Consider the following 16,752-nt stretch of genomic DNA (forward strand, 5'->3'; position numbering starts at 1 on the left):
TACATAGCCAAATATAACATTTAGTTGATGTGTTAATATCTAAATGGTTATTATGCCATGGGGCCACTGATCATTACAGATCAGGACAGACCTTGTCTTGTTGAGACTATTGTTAAAGTAAGGCTAGACTAATTTTATCGAGCCAGCTACTAGGCTACAACAATAGTATGCATGTTTTTTTTTTTTTTTTTTTTTTCCGGATAGCAAGCCAGTTGCTAATATATAGCTAGGTGCTAGCTACAACTTTAATACAAGTTCACTCTCACTGTATGACAGCGTACGATTGCGTGGTATTCCAACTTGAAATTAATATTTAAATCATCATTGTGCCACATTGCCAGTTTCGCAGCCACTTTTCTCCCAAACGTTTTACACAAATGGAAACTATCTCCAACCAACAATCCCTCTGCTTTTTTATGGAACCAAAATACTTACACTCTATTGACTTAACCCTATTAGAATGTGGATAAAGGGTCGGCAGCATTCCTTCTTTAGCCACGATTCACTTCCACTCTGGTTTGTTTACATCAGAGTGTGCATGTGTCATTTGTGCCACGTACAAACAGTGTTGTGAATCTTGATTCGTTGATGAAAAAAAACAAAAACTACTGTGCAATCTGAAAAAAATATTGGCCAAAATGTTATCTAGGATTATTTACGGTAATTTGAAATGCCCATGATATCCATATCGTGCATGTTATTTACTGTGATATACCGTATAACCGAATACCGTCACATGCCTAGTGTGCAGACATATAGCTTATTGCTAATCGACAGCACTCTCAGCTGTAGTCTCCTCTCAGGCCCTCATAGGAAATAGCCAAGCCGGCAGTTTTACCGAACACAACACTCTAGCACAGAATGAGGGGATTATTCCCAGAGAACAGCCCAAATCCTCCTCCTATTGTATGTACAGCGTGTTCCTGGGTGATTCGACTGTACTCCGACGTACAAGAGAAAATGCATTTTGGCTGATGGAGCGAGTCAGAGATGGAGAATTGGAAGAGTAATAAAAGAACAGAAGGATGGAACTGGTAATTAAGGAAGAAAAGAAGATGAAAGGATGGTGGCAGATAACAACGAGATAGTGTGCAGAAGGTGTGCCGACTTTCCTTCTCGTGTTGTATTATGATATATTATGATAGTGTCTTAGTGATGCAGTTATCGTCTCACAATGCCAGTGCCGTGACATCTCATTTTGAAGTATTTTGTCATAACACTGGTGAATTATGAATTATTACATTTCACCGCCAACCTTTATTAAATGCCCCAAACGAGAAAATGTTATATTCACTTCAGTTTATAACAGCAATATTTGATCCTATCAGACATTCTCTGGCAAATACATCAAGACTCTAAAATTCATACCAGGCAGTAAGGCTCATTTTTCCATTCATCATATGCTGAACTGTAATCACCATCAGAATACATATCACAGTAGGAGAGACCTGCTTATATCCTGCTCTCATAAGCATTTTATGACTCCCTTTTTGGTTCTCCTTTTACTTTTTTCTTTTCAGGAATTTGTAAGTAATCTTAAAGGTGCACTAAGTATTTTTACAACAAAGAAATTAATATTACTTTTGACAGATATGTTTAAAATAATGTACACACTCATGAGATGAAGACTTGTTTTATTTTACATTAGGTGTGATCAGGAAGAAATTAAAGTCTTGCAATTTAACAATTAATAAACTGAAAAGATGATACTAATAAATGTGTCTATATTTGCATGCAATAGCGCACTTTGCAGCAATGCTAACAATGTAATGCACACAGATTTTTAAAAGCAAACTATCAGGACACAAACAATCAGGCTTACATACTGTAGCATACTAGCATTGAGTTTTGAATGGTCTTTTTACACGTTTCGGAATGCAACGATGTGTAAATGCAAGCTTGCGTAGCTAGCTAGAAGTGTTTTTGTTTACATACTTTGCATAGAATATGTTTCAGGGTTTACTCAGACTTCAACAGTCTTCAGCATAATTTAACCAAAACAATTGCCCTTAAAGTGCATTGTGGGTAGTGTCAGCCATATGCTCACTTCCTCATACAGAACTTGATAGCAGAAGCGACCACAGTGGTAGATTCTGTCGATGAATAACTGACATTGGCATTAACGATAATAACTGCTGCCATTATAATAGTGGGCCTGGAGCAATCTGCCTTGGTAATGATGACGGCACGGCTGACTGAATTGGATGAAAAGATAACGCTCCGAGGGTCCTCCACCGGCAAGGAGCTTCCAGCTTATGAATAATTCACCCTCACTCACCTTGTGTTATTCATTGATACCCCATCACAATCAGCACATGATCAAAAATCCCTCTGCCTCCGCGCTCTGCTTACAAGCAATTAATGTTGTCATTTTCCAATCACGAAGCACACTTTCATAATTCAGAATGCTTTGGGGGAGATGCACGCAGAGACAGACGGAAAGCCAACTGGAGTGGGAAATACGAGTAGAGATGCGGGCAGTCGGACAGACAGGCTTTGTCTCTTACAGACAGACAGTATAACTGCTTTTGACGTCTTTCTTCTTGCCCACCTGTCTCGTTGCTCATGGTAAAGCTATGCATATATGTAAATGAGACACTGTACATGATGGTACTTGATTACCATCTGTGATGGTGTGTTGCAGTCCATCAAGGACATGCCAGCAGAGCCAAACAATAATTACATACTGGCTTATCTATGGCCCACCTTATGCAGTGGCTGTCAGTGGTGCTTGGTGCTCTCTTTTACATTGTAATCCATTTCACTTGCCTCATTCTTAAAAATAAGATAGTATTTCCAAATCCAAATGTGACCCTGTTTGTTCCTTCCTTGGGGCACAAAAGGAGATATTTTGAAGAATGCACTGGTTGCTTTTTCCATGCTATCACAATAAATGGGGACTGGAGTGTTCATGCTTCAAAAAGGATGTAAAAGTGCCATAAAATGATCATAAAAATGGTCCATACTACTCTGCATTCCAAGTTTTCTTGTAAGCCATACAATACTTTTTATGTGGGAAACTGATTGAAATGTAACTTTGAGTTGATCTTAAGAACTGGATCCATCTGCTTCATTAAGTGAATCATCAAGATCCGATTTGGTTGATTCAGATCAACCGATTCCTTTAAATGATTCAACTCAAAAAACACAATGATTATGGGCAAATTATAACAGACTGTTCATTTTTGTTTAAACTATTTATTTAAGTCATTTAATACAGCAATATGATGTAGCAGCATTTTGAAGCACAATGCATTTGAGATCAGCATTTTGAGGCTGCTTTAAACTTTAAGACCTGACAGAATATGCACTTTGCTGCCAAATAGCCTATTTTGATGTTGACATGAGTCTTTTGGATACATTCAAACCTTATTGATCTGCAGGATGTAGACCTAATTCTACTAAAAGGTGTCTCTAGGTCTATTTCTATGTGGAACGCGTGCGCCAGACTCTCCTCCAACTCTTCACAATTTATGACTGCCATAACAACAGAGGAACTTTTAAAAGTTACAGGTCACCTTCTGTGCCAGATGCAAGCTGGGTTTCAATGATCTGAATTGTGCCCATAAAAAAACAAAATGGAAAAAAACAAAGAAAACAAATAAGCATTGCTAATGAGCTTTTCAATGTTCTCCGGTGATATTAAGGAGCACAACAATAGCACAGCAACACAATAACAACAATACACACAGGGTTGGAGAGTAATGGAATACATGTAATGGGATTACGTATTTCAAATACAAAATATAAGTAACTGTATTCCACTACAATTACAATTTAAATCATTGGTATTTAGAATACAGTTACAATCAAAAAGTATTTTGAGTACTGAAGAGATTACTTTGCATTTTATTGTCATTTGTTTCATTTAATATTTAGTCCTTTCAGATGGAAAACATTTATACATATATATGGTGCGATCCAAAGTGCATTTGAACAGCGGTGAAACACTTTCTTATGATGTGTTACATTCATACGTGCAGACAGAGAAGTAAGTTTGAAGTAAGTTTGGAGCACAAGAAATAGAAATAAACCTTGTGTAAATTGTCAGCTTTATGCTAAGCTAAAATGCTATTTCTAGCCATTTTACATGCACATGTTACCAGGCATGATCATATTTGTTTATCAAGAAAATTCACGTTGGATCATAATTTCTTTTTTTTTTCTAGTAAGTCCTTTGATATTAGGGCAAAAATCTTATTCTTGCTAATAATTTTTGTATTGTTTTCCTGTAAAAATATCTAAAAATCCTCGAACAAGATCAATTTGATTGATCTTTTTTTAGAAACAACACTGCATACGATATTTAGGTTTTTCAGAGAATGTATTTTTAACATGTGTCTTTTGTCTTACTGTACTGGCAGAGTTTTTATAGTCAAAACAAGTGAAAAAATCTACCAGTGCTGAAGAAGTAATCCAAAGTATTTAGAATACGTTACTGACTTTGAGTAATCTAACGGAATACGTTACAAATTACATTTCACAGCATGCATTCTGTAATCTGTAGTGGAATACATTTCAAAAGTAACCCTCCCAACCCTGAATACACACGTCTCGTTCATACATGTTTGTGAAATCACGACGTGCGAATTGTTCTCTCTGGTAAACATCGCACAATGCATCACTGTTGAGCGACTCTGTTTTCTCCATATTCTGATTTTAGCTGATTTTGTGAACGCCACTGAGACAAATCATTGTTTAACTGATGAACGAAAATACACCAGGACCAGCTCCTCACCCTTGGCTCTTTTGCATAATTGCATTTATCGCTTATCTCCATAGATCACTTGGCTGGTGATTTTGATTGCCAGCAGTTTTCCTTCTTGTGTCAAGTTCCCCTTTTTTCCGCAGACTGATGGCTGAAAGATTTTCTGTCTTGTCTTTTAATCTCAATTCTTATTGAAAACTTCCCTAATGAAAGACTTTGTGATTAAATCATGACATTGAATATCATTTGCTTGCTGTTAGTATTCAGTTTAGTTCTTCAGACTCCCTGAGGAGCTGCTCTTGTTAATGATAGAACAAGTCCATGGGAGCTCTTCACAGACAGGAAAAAAAAAGTGCTTTGGAACACAAGTTAAGGAACCCCTCCAGAGGTGTAACCATAAAGGAAGAAAATGCACAGTAAATATCCATTCATAACGTATGGATTACTAAATAGGGCTGGACAATCAAATGTTAATGCTACATTTGTGACAATTTGATTTGCTTCTTATTTGACCATTATGTTAAAGAGCAGTCTACATTAGACTAGTTTTGCGATCCCTCTTTTTGCACCATACGAGAGTGTGTGTTAACAGAGATGTTTTAATACTTGCTTTAATTCTGTTTAAACTCTATAAGTTTGATTATTGTCCATGAAGGAGTTCTGACTGTCCCAAACAATGAATCAATTTGTTTGCGTCATGACTTAGAGAAATTTTCACGAAGTCATCGTTTGGCATTTTTCATGTATTAAAAAGTTTTTGTAAAAATACATGTGGGTAAACATTTCTGTTTATTACATTGTATTGTTATACTGGTTCATAAAAATTAAAACGATTAAAATATCTATCTTCATTGTGCATTTATTGATAAACAATGTGGGAAAACCCACATTTATTTTTGTCTGTTTGGTCAATGATAGTTCCTTTGACTAAAGCCTTTTCAGAGCAAATACATAAATATCGAGACATAGATTGAATATCATCAAAAGGCTAAAACGTATCAAGTATAATTTTAATAGCTGTATTGCACTGTGTTCATGGAAACATGTTGAATGTACTTGCAGTGGTGCAGAAATTATGCAAAACTGCATGTTCTGATCCATTGTACCCTTAGCATAAGCTATTCAGATCAAATTTGGCCTTGAGAGAGGCCAAACAAAGTGTAGACAACAGTATGAGCTCACTGTGATGGTCATTTTAAATCAATAAGTCAGCCAGTTAACTGGGTGGTAAGAAAAACGACCCCTGCTCCCCCTCCTTCCCAGCCTTTCAGATGGTGACTGTGTGTGTAGGTTGCAAATCTCTTAACAGGTCAGGATTGGAGTGCTCCCCATCTAATTGTTGGTGTAATTATTTATTGATGTCTATTTGTGTGGGAGCCGTACAAAGTGTGTGTGTGGGATGGTAGGTGGTTGTGTTCAAGCATGAAGCCTATGAGTGTGTAGTTGTGTGCGGGGCTATTTGCCAGGCTGCGTGTGCAGCTGTATTTGTTGTTTCCTGTGGTGGTGGGCAATGGGATGAATCCAGAGAACATCAGTCTATTTCATTTTCCACAAAAGGCTTAAAAACAACCACATACAGAAGCTGGGATATACCTTCTCTGCAGAAAAGAGTGAATAACTTCATCCAGAATAAATTTCCATGCTGGTTCATGCAGGTTTTGGGCTGGTTGGCTGATCAGGAATTAGTCATGTTTAAAACTAAATATTTTCATGAATCACTGGTTGACTAATCAGTCTTAGGGAAGCCCTGATAATTACATGACTGTGGCGACATTTTCTGCTAAATGATATTACGTGGCTCCTTACACGCATCACGGCAGTTCCGAGGTGAAATGTCCAGCGAGTTAAATGTTTAATCAACAAACTAATCAACAAAACTGACCTTTCTACCCTAAACCTTAAAACTAAATCAAACCATCAGTGTCATTTAAAGCAAATGTGACATGAAAAACACTATTTCTGCAGCAACCACATCATTTTGTAATGCTTCTATAACACTTTTGACTCACGTTTCAACTCGGATGCATTTCTAGACTCGTACCCAAGTCCTTTGAATCGCAAGTGCAACGCTTCATCAGTTGAGCAACAGCACAATTAGATCACCCTCGAACAAACTTGTAAATGTATTTGGTTATGTAATGCAAACATTGAAATGTATCGCGTTACAAGTCATGCACTATAGTAAAAGTGTTTGAGTCATAAGATAGCATTGTGTGAGGGACATGTGTTTATGAACTGTTAATCTGCCCTTTTAATCGTGATTTGAGTGAAAGAAAAAAAAAGTCATTGTTGTTTTACCATCTCTAGTGTTCATTTCACCAAGAAACTGAAATGAGAAATACAACAAGCCACATCAAAAGAATTTAGCAAAAATATTCTTTCTATGAAACCAAATTGGTATCTTAGGGGGCATTGCATGATAAATAATGTGTTCTTGCTTTCAAAAAAGCTGGACGCTCTGTCCAAACAAAATGGAACAGAATGGAACAAAACTGAGACTTATTTTGAAAAACACAATGCTCAACAAAAAAAAAAAAAAAACAATTTAAAGTGTAAAAGTGTAGTTTTAAGTGTAGCGGTGGCACTTGAATTGGTATACATGTAAAGATGAAAATTTGAAAAGATTACAGTGACTTTGTTAGCACACTAATTCAAGCACTACTGTATATACGTATACAGTATACTGTATATAAAAGATCTAGATAAACTAGCTAACCCCTTATTGACTAGTTGGTTGTTGGACTGCTTGTTAACTAGTTGACCATCATTACCATACCTTTCAACCAATGCAGTGTTTCTAGTGAAGTTAAGCTACTTCACAAGGCTGGACATACCAGTTTACTGTGATTTAGCCAAGTTCATCTTTATTTGGGCACCACCAGCTGGAGTTGGGCGCCAATGAGGAGGCCGCCACCACACCACACTCAGCTTTCCACCCCCGCCCCCTGATAGGGGTGCCAATAGGCATCTCGCCTAGGGCGCCAAAATGGTCAGAAACAGTCCTGACTGGAACAACATCCAAATCAACCAATAAGAATGTAGGGGTGAGGGTAAAGGTCAGTCTCAGGGCTGGTGTTGGGTCTTGAACAACATTAATTTTTAATAATTTTTCATAGCTGTCAAGCTATCATTAACCTTTGATATTAGAGGTAGGTTAGGGTTACGTTTGTTTGACTGAAATGTTGTTCCAGGACCAACAAAAGATGTTAATCCAGGAGCATGTCATACATGGCAATACCACAGTTACTGGTCTTTTCAGCATGGTCTGAGAATTACAGTCATTCTTGATATTGTGCAGGAAATGTTCAGCCATAATCCTCTTCTTTCTACAGATGAAAACTTGCTTCATCATTATGAATTATGGCCAGCCACTTTTGGTAAGCAAATTTCAGTATATAACTAGCATGACCTGCAAAGAAAGATGGTGAACAACTTTTGAAAGTACAAAGCTATTTCTCATTCTTGACACCTCAGCCCAAGCTGGAGAGCTAAAGGGAGACTTGTAACACTCTGAAGAGGTCACAATTGCTTTTAGAACTTTATTTTGTTCCTTTCCCCCATAGTTAACCACTGTCCAAGACGTTTCTAGCAGGCTTTATAGCTGGAGTCCATTTGTAATGACAGGGTGTATGATTAGATGATAGAGCATTACTGGACAGTGAGGTCAGAGGTTCCAGGAAAATATCAAATGTTTTGCATGTGTAATGAGAGTTGGATGTCCCCTTTGGTCCTGTCACAATCTTGAAGGGTTTTTAGTGGGTGTATCCAGTGCAGCCAGTAAAAATGAGAAAAAATTTAACTCGCTAATGGAAAACAACAGTTACAGCTCCAAATGCCAAAATGAGACTACATTCTGATCGAGTGGGAGACACAGTTTACTTTATGATGGTTGGACTATTTGCAGTCTAAAAGCTTTGCTAATTGTGTGTTTGAATAGACGTTATTTGTGAGGCAAGTTCTTTCATCTGTTTTTGTTCGATTAAAGCACTGATATTGCTCCTGGGAGATATTTGTTGGTAACCATGATACAGTACATTTAGCAAATGAGCCTGTAGTTGCAAATGGATTCTTTCATTTATATTTTCCATTTCTCACCAAACAGATTTTGTTTGTTGTTTGGTTCTTCCATTTTCCCACCAAAGGGAGCGTGGGTTACCAGCTATATCTAGTCTATAAAATTAGGGCAGCTAGTATCACTGTGACAGCCGCCTCACCATGGTGATGTGCACGTAAAGGCATCAACTTATAAGACCTTGTGATGAAATAAATTCATGAAATAAGGAAAGGATAATGTGCAGTCAGCCGGTTGTTATCGCACAATAAACTCCAACAGGGTGATCAGGACCAGGGTGCATGTTTACTTTGTAAAACTGACCTTCTGACTCCTCATTTTTCAGCCTATTACAAGACTACTTGCCAAATAAATAAATAAATGCTCATTTATTAGCTTACTTGTAGAGATCGCACAGTGAGCTGAGAAGCAGGAGAGACAGCTCGCAGAACCCGGATGAGCGGTCTGATATGTCTAAATCCCTGGATTTGTGGTTGTTACAGAGCAATATCTGACCACTGGATGGTGCCATTGACCAATCAGAATCGAGTATTCCAGAGAGCCGTGTCATAATAGAATATAATGATTATAGTGAAGTATAGCTCTTATGTTACTGTGTTGTCGATTCTTCATGTTATAGACAGATTAATTTTGCGTTTTTCAGGGGCTATAGGATTTTCACAACAGCGCATTGTTACAAAGCTGGCCTATTCACAATGCGAGTTACGCAGCTGTGCATTCGCTTTATTGTCTGTGCAGATGTGCAAAATTTAGTACAAGCTCAGTTGTGATTTTGCTTCATTGTCTGTGCAGATGTAAGTGGTAATACATTTATGTTTTTCATTTATGAAAAAAAAGCAGATTAACCCCCTAAGCGCTTAAAGGAATAGTTCACACAAAAATGAAGATTTGCTGATAATTTACTCACCCTCAGGCCATCCAAGATGTATCTGAGTTTCTTTCTTCATCAAAACAGAATTTAAGACTTTAAGATTTCATTTCAGGCCTCCTCCTCTAAACAATGCAGGTGAATGTACTCATATGAATGTATGCATATTTAGGGTGCATCAAAATAATCCAGTCGACTCCAGTTGACAAATAAAGTTCTTCTGAACGCAGACGATTGATTATTTTTAGAAACAAAACAATACTTATATACTTTTTAACTACAAATGTTCACTTCAGTACATCTCTGTGACGTGTTCTCATAAGAGGGATGATGTAAGCTCGTTGGTAAAGTCACACGTCACGTGGAGGAGGAGTCAGGAAGTGCGTCATTGTTTACATTGTTTTTTTTATTATTATTATTTGGAAATTATTTTTATTTTATTTTATATTGTTTTGAAATGGTTTTGGACTGTTTTGGTTTATGAACAGCACAAGTTTCTCTTGTAAACAATGATGCACTTCCTGACTCCTCCTCCACGTGACGCGTGACCTTATCAACGAGTTTACGTCATTCCTCTCATGAGCGCATGTTACAGAGATGTACGGAAGTGAACATTTGTAGTTAAAAAGTATATAAGTATTGTTTTGTTTTAAAAAATAATCAATCGTTTGCGTTCAGAAGAACTTTATTTGTCGACTGGAGTTGACTGGATTATTTTGATGCATCCTAAATATGTATTTTGGACCGTCAAAAAATGGAGGACATTCACTTGCATTGTTTAGAGGAGGAGGCCTGAAATGAAATCCTAAAAGTCTTAAATTCTGTTTTGATGAAGAAAGAAACTCAGATACATCTTGGATGGCCTGAGGGTGAGTAAATTATCAGCAAATTTTCATTTTTGGGTGAACTATTCCTTTAAGTTTACCGTTGTTTCCTGCAGCTCAGATGGGGCAATCCTCAAGATACTATGACCATTGCCTGAGGCCATGTCCACACTAATAGATTTTCATTTGAAATAGCATCTTTTTCAAACACTCATTATGTGTTTGATAAACAAACATTATTTTTTTATTTTCAATGTAAAGTTAATCAAAACCTACTGTTGTTTGAGGGTGTGAGATCATGTTTGTTCTTCAGCCAGATCTTATGATGGGATTTATGGCCAGATCTTATAAATGTTCATTTAATACCCCTGACTATAATAATGTATATAAACGTATATTATTAACAGTGTTTTGTTTTTCATGTTAACATGTTGGTTACAATGAAAGTGTTAGCTAAGATAAATACAGAAAATGTTTGGCCCCCGTTGAGTTTTTATCTGGATAATCTGGCAACTGTAAGAAAGTAGTTGAAGAGCCCTGCCATATAGTATAAACCCCCAAATATATTTATTTACTTTTAAATAAACGTATGTTGTGAACAAAAGCAAAGTGTCAGAGTATAATTTATTTACCAAAATACTGAGTTAATACTAACAAGGGGAGTACCTGCACTTTTTTCTTCCACTTCAATGCATAGGTAATATCTTGCAGTGTTATTTATTTCTTGTCAGAGTTTTGTCAGTAATATGTTTTAAGTAGAATAGTTTTATTCTCATGATGTATATTTTTCAATCTTATCTTTGTTAAAAGAATAAAAAAAAAAAAAAATACCTCATACATTTTTGTAAGTAAATTCGTTTAGGAGATTAATACTGCTTTTGAACATGTATTCAGTGCGGCTGGAAACATCATAGCCCCAGTGAGGTCCTCTCAAAAATCGGACGATGTTTTTTTTTGTTTGTTTTTTTTTCTGTTGAAATGCTAAAAAAAATCAGACAATTTAAACGCTTTCTGTCAAGTAGCACTGAACCACCATTTAATTATTGTCCATCTGTTTACTGATATTTAGTCATGCTTAATATTGAAGTTTAGCTATATTAACAGATTTGGTCATTCTGGAATATATTTAGCTGTTGATGTTTAGCTACATGTTACAGTTGTGTAAGATAGGCTATTGGTGCAATAACAGACAGACATTTTAAAACCAATGCAAACTATTTTTTTATAGTTTTGTACAATTGTATTTTGGGTATTTAGTGATATTTAACAAAAGGTTTAATTTCAATTCCGTGTTCAATGACTCACTTTTTAAAGTAAAATAAACATGTAATTTGCGGCACCCCTCCCCTGCCCCCCAACCACCGTATAACACCATTTAACAGCAGAGATTGGCCCTTAACCACCACGGTGGTAAAAATTTGCCACTGCAACAGGCATAAGTATGTTAGCTTTTTTTGGTCCACATTACTTGCACTGTAAACCAAATGTGCTTTAGGTTCACATTCATTGAATATCAGATAAGTTTGGCTTGAACAAGTTACAAATTACTATACAAATTAAACCGGAGGGCAGAAAATCTAGATTTACAGTAACCCGACTGCCTCACACTCCACATAAAAGGGAGGTATTATTGTAGAATAATATAAATAATAATACATTATTTAAAGCTGAAGTGTGTAATTTTTATCAATGTTTAAATACTTTCTCCTATTTCAGCTTAAAGGAATATTCCGGGTTCAATACAAGTTAAGCTCAGATGATATCATTTGTGTCAGAATATCTTGAAAAATCAAAAAAATCTTGACTTGCCCCTCCTTTTCTTTGAAAACGCAAAAATGTGGGTTACAGCAAAGTCTTTCTAGCAAGTCAGTCCACTGTCGGCCATCTTTAGAACGGTCTCGGGAGGCTATTTCCAGTCATGCCAGTGCAGCTCCTATCTACTTGAATGGAGAAAGAACAAAATCTCAAATACGGTTGGTCAAGATTACGATCAAAGAACATGTTTCAAATCAGCAATAAAATCTGACAATACTGTTATCATAAATTGTGATTCTTAACCTCATATTACGCTAAAAGACGCAATATTCATGGCTTGTATAGTTAATGCGCATGCACATTCTAGAGTTGATTGGCTGGTGATGTTTGTATTTAAAAGGTGATTGGCTCTTTTAACTTTAAGGTGGGATTTCCTTTCACCATCTGTTGACCGTTGGGCGCTCAGAGCTGCTTGGTTGAGCGTTCCAATTTCTCCTATTCATTTTAATAGAAGTGACCTGTCTCTGCTAAATAATCTCTGGTTACAGTGATACACAATGGAAGTGAATGGGGCCAATCTGTAAATGTCAAAATAATCACTGTTTCAAAAGTATAGACTCAAGATTTAAACAATGTGTTAACATGATTTTAGTGTGATAAAATCGTCTACTAACCTTTTCTGTGTAAAGTTATAGCCAATTTTACAACTTTGTTGCCATGATGATGTAATGTCAACAAACACTAAAACTCTAAAATGACTGTAAAAAATGAAAGTTTAAACAACTTTATGGCTAAAGTAATAAACGAGTTTTAACAGAAGAATTAATGTAAATGCTTTTATAAAATTTTAAGCTTCACATTTCTGTGTTTAAACCCTCCAAAAGTTGCCCCCCATTCACTTCCATTGAAAATGCATCACTGTATCCTCGATTTTTGATTTTTTAAAGAAAAAGAGAAACGAGTCTAAATGATTTTTTGTGGTAATCAATATTATGCCACAAATTATGTCAATTGAGCTTAAACTGTATTAAATCCGGAATATTCCTTTAATATACAGTACATTGAAGACATTTGCGCAACCCCAAGTCATTTGTGCAACTTTTGAGCATCCTGACCGACCTACACGGGAACATTGACTCAACTAGTGGCGATGAGTTTGGGACAGGACCATCTGTATATTTGATCAATGGCAGACTGGGGAAGAATTCTGGAAAGCTGTTTGAAAACATGTTTGTGTTTGAAAATCTGTTTGGTGGCAATTTTGATGCAGAAATTGCACATTTAAGCATTAACAAATATTATGTTATCAAAAATAACATTTTAAGTTAAAAACCCCCCCACAAAAACAGTGTGCATTAAAAGTGAACACCAACACTACCACAACTAAAATGGACATAATATTTTGATGCAGAAATTGCACATTTAAGCTTTAACAAATATTATGTTATCAAAAATAACATTTTAAGTAAAAAAAAAAAAAAATGGACCAAAAAGTGATCTGAATCCACTTTCAAGTTCAGACACATTGTAAATGCAAAGATAACTAGGTTATTTTCATATTATAGTTCAAATAGCAACTGTTATATTCATCAAAATAACAGCAGTATGACTTTTTGACCAAATCGTGCAGCTCTACTGCTAGAATATTGTCTGTATGCTGCATAGCCTGCCAGAGGCCATTTTTAATGTCATCTCTTATATTGGTATCAGTCCGTTGAATAGCATGCTGAACATTCTGTTAAATTGATCAGGGCTATTTAGCATAGTGCTGTTAAAAACCCTTATGCAGTTTGTAACTTGGAAGCTTGCAGACACCCCATGCTGAGTCTTGGAGTGCCGTTTCCAGTCTTGCTCCTTGAACGGTCTTCAAACGGCAGACCCATATTCTCTCAACGTTATGTTGTCGTTATGGCCTTGTTGTGGAGGAGAACGGGCTCAGCGGGGCGTCTATGGCTACCATAGAGCTGCTGAATGGAAACTAATGAAATCACTCATTGCTTGTTCATGTGCTGAAACACACACACACAACAGAGGAGAGGTTGCACAGATCTCATTACTCTGTTGCTGTATGAGAATGCCTTGTGAACACATTTTTTCAGCAGGAATTGCAGCTTTGCAGCATGCCACTCTGGGGAGAAATGATGCGTCTGTGCTGTAATTGGATTAGTGTTTATGGGATGCTTAATTTTAGATTATGTAGATTATAATCTGATGCTTTTGCTGGGACAACAATGTTAAAAGCCTCAGATCGGCTTCATGATCTTATAGATCAGACTGCTGAGTGCAAAGGCACACACTTAAATTATGTAACTTTAAAATGTGTACAAATAACTATGGAAAACATTTCTGTTAGTTGAATAGCTTCTTATTCAGTTATCTGCACACTTATTTATGTTTTAATAAAGTATTTTCCCTTTTTCCCAATGCACTTATAAAAGTTTTAAAATATTAGTTTGCTTAAAAATGTAATATATATATATATATATATATATATATATATATATATATATATATATATATATATAATAGTTTTAACAACAGTATTTTATATTGTTATATATTAGATATTTTATATATTATTTATTTAATAAACATTTGTTGTCATTTTATAAGAAATGGTCTAATATTATTCTGATATAGTGTGCGATATAGTTCTTTGATGTAGTGTGCAATTTCATGAGCAAAATATGTTTTGGCGATAAACAAACAAACAACACATTTTTTATTTATATTTTTAAAAATAAACTAAGAATGTTTAATACGATGGAGAGCAACTGAGTTGGTGTCATGATTAAAATCAACACATAGGCTACTCAAATATATATTATAATTTATAATACAGTATATTATAGGTTTTAGTAAACTAAACATGTTTGGCAATCTAAAAAAATAATATGTAATGTGGCATTTAGAAAAAAGTGTCCTTCCTAGATTTTTTTTTTCTGTCACACTATTTCAGAGTTTTTTTAGCTTAGAAACATAAAAATAAAAATGACAAAACAGGGTGATAAACAAAACATTCAGTTATCACATAATTTTCTTGTTCGGTAGATGAAATAAAGCAGTAGGCCTTACATTTTTCATGTCTTGTTATTTGTATTAAGTCATTTAGCAGATGCTTTCTGGTCATCTAGCAGGTGCTTTCTTTTGTTCTTGATGGGGTTTTTTTTTTATGCTTAAACATTAACAACCCTCAGACAAACTGTGATAGCTCACATAATCACACTTGCGCACACACACATAGACCTACATAAACACATTGACTCACTCACATTGTGTGTAAGCTCATGTGTGTTTCAGCACAGGTTTAGGTTCACTGGAATCTTAAGGGGGAACGATCAGGCAGGAAGTGGCTCAGTAATGTTGAAAAATTGCCCTAAATTGCATTTCCTAGCCAGTACATACACTAAGACTAAGAGCAGCTGCTTTCAATAGAAGCTCTGAAAGGCCTGACGTCTGAGCGTGCCAAACATACGTGTGATCTGTGGTACAAGGATGCAAATCATGCAGCCTCATCAGGTTGTTTCTCATGAGAGACAGTACAGACTTTGGGATACTGTGCCAAACCTTTGTTCCGTTATTCTAATCTGAACCGCATGTGGAGGAGTAGAGCTTACTACTCTCAAATCGGCACAAAATGGGTAATGTTCCCCAAAATATATGACATACTGGGTGAATCTCATGAAGAAAATACCCAGGCCATATTTCACCCCAACAGGACGAAAGACGTAATATTGTAAATAACTGGATGGAAAACTATTACTGAAATGTGTTATGTTACTGCACAATGAATAGTGCAGGACCAATAGAGCAATCCTAATAGCCTGTTCTAAATGGAATTCACCAAGTAAAAGTTACTTAACATATTAAAACAGTCAGGACATTGTTGAAAATAATTAACAGGTAGGCTAAGGCAAATCTACGAGAGAAAAAAATGCGCTAAAAAGATGCACGAGTATTTCACGTCATGCATTAGCCATTGATCTAATATGACAGCTGTTCAGTAAAGAACGTTAACCAATAACAGTTACGATGTAAAAAAAAAGATAGCTATAGGATAGAAAAAATAGGCCTGTGATGTAGCCTACAATACACCTAATGTCACTGTCCTTTTCTACATATCGCCGTGCCATTTTGTGGCCCGTTCTGCATAACGTGGTGGCCCATTTCAGCTTATCGCGTCCCATTCGGCCCCGTTTCACGGCTGGCTTTCGGGAAAAGTCCCGGTTCTCCCGATGGCCAGTCCGCCCCTGGCCTGAGGTGAAATGAAACTTTGTATCTGCTCCAGATATCGTCTTTTTAAAATAATATTTGTATTATTAATTCTATTTAAAATGTGTAACATTAATATGACAGTAATTTAAGCGCAGCTTCTGTAAAAATATAAAGCCAAACGTAAATGTGTAAAAATGATGATCAGTTTAATGGAGAAAATATTAACCGACTAGTAATTCCAGTGTCGACTAGCAGCATCAGAACCGTTTAGTCAACCAGTCGGCTAGTCTCGCACATCCCTAATTGTAAT

At 36.1% G+C, this 16,752-nt stretch overlaps 1 protein-coding gene across 1 annotated transcript in view; it reads left to right on the plus strand.

The window, feature by feature from the left end:
• LOC127419296 (plexin-A1-like) overlaps positions 1–16,752 on the plus strand; it is a 304,625-nt gene that overhangs the window by 15,227 nt on the left and 272,646 nt on the right. The gene's annotated exons all lie outside the window — the stretch shown is intronic.

The sequence above is a fragment of the Myxocyprinus asiaticus genome, chromosome 28 (assembly GCF_019703515.2).
Source record: "Myxocyprinus asiaticus isolate MX2 ecotype Aquarium Trade chromosome 28, UBuf_Myxa_2, whole genome shotgun sequence".
Classification (NCBI taxonomy): domain Eukaryota; kingdom Metazoa; phylum Chordata; class Actinopteri; order Cypriniformes; family Catostomidae; genus Myxocyprinus; species Myxocyprinus asiaticus.